The sequence below is a fragment of the Pelophylax lessonae genome, assembly GCF_965119305.1.
Source record: "Pelophylax lessonae genome assembly, chromosome: 6".
NCBI lineage: Eukaryota > Metazoa > Chordata > Amphibia > Anura > Ranidae > Pelophylax > Pelophylax lessonae.
Genome location: NC_138773.1, coordinates 258,361,990 through 258,367,989, shown reverse-complemented (window position 1 = coordinate 258,367,989; position 6,000 = coordinate 258,361,990).

Below are 6,000 nucleotides of genomic sequence, written 5' to 3'. Positions count from 1 at the left end.
GGAGGGTAATTTGTGCTTCTTATATTTTGCAGTATAGATGTACAAATAAATACATAAGCATTAAAGCTGAACTTCAACATTATTTGTAGTTTTCAATAGATTGGAGAATATTTTCCCCCCATTGGCTCCTTACCTTTTGGCTGTTTGAAAAATGTGAGACAAAGCAGGAAGTGCAGCAAAATCTACCCAATGTAGGGCAGAGACAGCAAACAATGAGAAGGGGACAGGATTAAAATCACCATCAATTTTTTAATGTTGTCTGTGTCGTAGTTGGAGACATTTTCCCATTCTTTTTCAGGTGACGGATGCCAGGCAGAGCAAAAAGGGAAAGGAATTTTCTCCAATTGATGCGCAAGAACAAACAAAACAAAAAATATCCTAAGTTCTAACCCTCCGGGGCCCCACCCAAACTAAAAAAAGTCTTGCCTGTAAAAACAAATCAAGTTTTGATGCAACTGGTCCAAAGTAGCCCTGGTCATGCAAGCCAAAAGAATAATAAAAATGGGAATAATAATAATATGGCCCACACGAATAAACCATTAGATAGGCAAGTTTTTGTTTTTCATACTCTTTATTTTTAGAATGTTAAAAAATCCACTTTAATACAGAACAATAATCCTCATTATACAGGTCTCTGTATATACTAAGCTTATCTCAGTCCTTTTTTTTTTTTTTTTTTTAATTTTACAAAGGTAAGATTGGCTGTGACAGTGCACGACATTTTCCCTTCCCTTTTCATGACAATAATACAAAAAATAATATATTTTTTTGTTTAGCAGCGAGACTGGCAACTGCACAAAACACCAAGTGATATGTTAACATCAAAAGAATTGCACTTACAGACATTTAGCTGAAATATTTACAGCTTTGACAAGAAGATATTGAACAATGTTTAGTTCTGTATACCGTACAATTGTAAACTTCAGTCATTTTGTAGTTTAAGAAATACTTTGATTTCATTTTTTTTTTTTTTTTTACTTTTTTCCCAGCAATTGTACAAAAAAAAAAACAAGATTTCAAAAAAACGGCAAGGGAAAAAAAAAGTCAGAGCTACCATTCTTTCAAATGGGGTTTTTACAAGATATGGCTGTACATCCTGAGTAGTGGTCTTGTTACTTTCAGTCCAGAACGGACGAAATCACATCAGAATGTGTATATCTGTGATAAAACCTATGAAATTAAATAGTTTCATGTCCAAGATCATTCCATTAGAAAAGAATGCATAGTTTTGATTAAACATATACAGTATGATGTCCATTTAGGGTGCGGTTTGTGAAAACACAAGAAAACCCATTCACAATACAACAGTACTTAAAAGAAAAACTAAACCAACACAAATCTGTATCATTTTCATGATGAAGCATTTAAATGATATAGTTTGTCAGGCCTGTGAAATACATATGCTTTCCAAGGTTGTTAGCATCCATCTAGGTACCTTATGCTTTGATAGGCTTATGAAGTATCCACCATCTCCTAGAATTGCACTCAGTTGGCAGGGACCTCTCCTAGGTTAGCAAGCAGAATTTACCAGTTTGGCACAAAGAGTTTTAGAATAGCTTTTAGTATACTTGCACACAAGGCATTTAGCCCACGTGCACCCAATCCTGGTAGGCAAAATTGTAGCCTTCAGCCCCACCACCTGTAGCCTGTTAAAGTCTTTAGCAGACTGAAATACACTGCAGCTAGTGGGACTGAACTCTCTACAAAGTGGTATCCTTTTAGGGTCTTATACATTCATGAACATATGCACAAAATGCATAATACCTGTGTTTCGGGCATCTCCACAGGTGTTTGGTAATGCACTGTAAACTAGCTGTGACCAGACAGTTGGCTTCATTGAAGAAGCTGAAGGCCAAGCACAGACTCCCAGATGGTAATCCATGTCACCTGACAGTGGTCACTTGGCAAGTCACTGTTGCAAAAGAAGTTAACACTGCTAAGAGATCTGCCCATGGGGGTTAAACATAAGAAAGGTTAACATGTATGACTAGCCCTATTCGTATTGCCTCTGTTATATCTGTTCTTCACTCACTGCAGAGGTACTATAGTTAGTGGTGATGGAATATTCAGCATCCGATACTTCTGAGTAAGTGGGGCTCCCCTGATGGCTGCTATTTCACTAATATGTCCATGAATCTCTGAAGAGACACAGGCATCTGAAAGGTCGGGAAGTGTCAGATGTTGAACATTCTACTCATGCCAACTGATCCTACCAGACGGTGAAGAATGCCTGGGACAGAGAAAGTATTACTGTACTTTTCTATGCTCTTCCTGTTTACATTTTTTTTTAAATTACAGTGTCTTTAAACATATAAACTGAGACATAGAATACTGTTCTAGATACCTGTTTTTTTTTTCAGACTGATAAAATTACCAGGTTCGGCAGTTATAACATTTTTTATGGCATTTATTGGTGTTATGCTCTGGCATTGACCTGGTCTCTACAAACAACAGAAAAAAAAAAAACACTTTGGCAGAATTTATACCTTACTCCCAGGCTTCTGGTGGGCTCTTCTAGGCAGCTGACATCCATGCGTCTTCTTGCAGAATCCTGGTGGGATTTTGGGATCCTCAACAAGAACGCACTCATAGAATGCAGCAGTGCTCTTTCATGAGAATTGGGATCCTGAACCTTCCCAAGATCTCTTAGTGATGTCAGTAACAGGAAATAATCAGAAGCCAAGAGTAAGGCAAGTATTTTAATGTATTTTCTTTTCTTTTTTTTTTAGCTTCCATACTGCAGTGTTTTGTCAACAGTAGGTGGGGCAGCCACATCCCTTTTAGTGCAAGGTCCACTATAAGGTGTGCAAAAAAATAGTTATTCAAGTGGCATTTATAATTGTGACCAGCTCAAAGTTATCCTGTTGTGATATCATTTGCACACAGATAAAAATACAAACAAATCTTTATATATTGTAAATCAATGATCATAAAGGGAACCATATAAGGAACCCAGGCTTAAGGCGTTTGCAGCACAGAATGACTTGTTATTAAAAGAAACTCATGCATTTAAATTTTCTTGCAATTCATTTTATGTACAAGAGAAAACATTTAAAAATATCCTAATTCAAATATTTACACGTGTAAATGTACAGAGAAATGCTTTTTTTTTTTAATCAGGTTTTTCTCATATGTTTTAGCCTAAAGTGTATTGTATTGCACATGGAAAAATTATGCATACATGTTTTGTTCCTCTGATTAAAGAAACCAGTAAATAAACCAACGTAAAATAGAAAAAGAAAAAAAAATACAAAAATGTAGCTTAAGTTAACAGTTAATACTTACATTTTTAGTTTCCTTTTATATGATGACTCCATTAAATATGCATTTGCTACTCATAGAATATAAAAATATGTTATTTTAGTTTTATAGGTGTTACTGTATGTTACATCTGGGTTTATTTGGCAAATGTTTAATTGATTTTGAAATTCCTTAAAGGCCAAGTCTACCTTTAGAACATGTTCCTGCTCCTGCATTCTCTCTCCTCAACAACCCCCCCCCCCTCCCCCATTCCTGTGACTGCAAGCGGAGGATCCTCTCCCCAAACCTGCTATCACAATTGAAAAACAGAAGAAATGTTCACAAAACTCTGAGAATGAATGATGCGGTGGTGTGGACCGAGCCCCACACAGTTGCGTCATTCATTTACAGAGTTCACAATAAATAAATGGGGCTAAAATATCATCAACATAACCACTACACTAGCTGGAGTTTTTGAAAGAGGGTCCTTTCACACGGCCGCTCCGTGTGTCCGCAAATCATCCAATCCGTTTGCGGATGATTTGCGGACATAATGTAAGTGAATGGCACTGCGGGTGTCAGCAGAATACCACCCGCTGACACCCGATTTTCCTCCATTCAGTTCTGTTCCGTTTTTACAAATGGAACAGAACCCATTTTTTCTTCCGTGTAAAACACGGAAAGGAAGGAAAATCGGATGTCAGCGGTGTTATCCGCTGACATCCGCAGTGCCATAGACATACATTATGTCCGCATATCATCCGCAAACGGACGGGATGATATGCGGGCACACGGAGCGGATGACAGAAATGTCATCCGCTCCGTGGAAGAAAAAAAAAAAAAGTCCCGCAGCGGACCTTTCACACGGAGCGGCCGTGTGAAAGGAGCCAGATTCAAACAAGGCATACAAATGTTGCATGCTTTGGCATCGTGTTTAGATAAATGATGCATTGTTTCAGTGTTTATGTTTGGTATTAGATATATATTTGAATGATAGTAGATATATTTATATTTGAATGATAGTAGTAGAAATGATAGTTGAACAGCAATTAGAGATGATAGCAGCCATTTTTAACAGAAATGGAAAGGTACATTTTAGGTAATTAATATTTATCTTTTGCAGTCACTACAGAGAAAAAAAAAATGTGCAGGTTTTTTAATTAGAAGTGTTACATCAATTGCTGCCTGAAAGATAACACTAATGTGCAGTGGCGTACCTAGAGCATTTGGCACCCGGGGCGGATCCTATATCTGGCACCCCCCCCCCCCCCCCGACTTTAAAATGTAAAAACACCCACAAAAAATTTAATGTTTTCAAGAATATTTTTTGCACAAATTTAACAGCCCCCCATCACAGTGCCCCTTGCAGTCTGCCCTCTGTCTCTCTAATCACAGTTCCCCCTTTTGCACTCTCTGCCTCCCCTGCACAGTCCTACCTTCAGCATAGATAGATAGCTAATATTAGCAATGTGTTTAAGTTTGAGTAAGAGATTGGAGACTTGCTAAAGGAGATATTCAGAGACTACAGACATGATACAGTAGATGGTCAGAGACTGCAGACATGGTACAGGAGATGGTCAGAGACTGCAGACATGATACAGTAGATGGTCAGAGACTGCAGACGTGATACAGGAGATGGTCAGAGACTGCAGACGTGATACAGAAGATGGCCAGAGACTGCAGACATGATACAGGAGATGGTCAGAGACTGCAGACATGATACAGGAGATGGTCAGAGACTGCAGACATGAAACAGGAGATGGTCAGAGACTGAGGACATGATACAGTAGATGGTCAGAGACTACAGACATGATACAGGAGATGGTCAGAGACTGCAGACGTGATACAGGAGATGGTCAGAGACTGCAGACGTGATACAGGAGATGATCAGAGACTGCAGACATGATACAGGAGATGGTCAGAGACTGCGGACATGATACAGGAGATGGTCAGAGACTGCAGACATGATACAGTAGATGATCAGAGACTGCAGACATGATACAGGAGATGGTCAGAGACTGCGGACATGATACAGTAGATGGTCAGAGACTACAGACATGATACAGGAGATGGTCAGAGACTGCAGACGTGATACAGGAGATGGTCAGAGACTGCAGACGTGATACAGGAGATGATCAGAGACTGCAGACATGATACAGGAGATGGTCAGAGACTGCGGACATGATACAGGAGATGGTCAGAGACTGCAGACATGATACAGTAGATGATCAGAGACTGCAGACATGATACAGGAGATGGTCAGAGACTGCGGACATGATACAAGAGATGGTCAGAGACTGCAGACATGATACAGGAGATGGTCAGAGACTGCAGACATGATACAGGAGATGGTCAGAGACTGCAGACATGATACAGGAGATGGTCAGAGACTGCGGACATGATACAGGAGATGGTCAGAGACTGCGGACATGATACAGGAGATGGTCAGAGACTGCAGACATGATACAGGAGATGGTCAGAGACTGCGGACATGATACAGGAGATGGTCAGAGACTGCAGACATGATACAGGAGATGGTCAGAGACTGCAGACGTGATACAGGAGATGATCAGAGACTGCAGACATGATACAGGAGATGGTCAGAGACTGCGGACATGATACAAGAGATGGTCAGAGACTGCAGACATGATACAGGAGATGGTCAGAGACTGCAGACATGATACAGGAGATGGTCAGAGACTGCAGACATGATACAGGAGATGGTCAGAGACTGCGGACATGATACAGGAGATGGTCAGA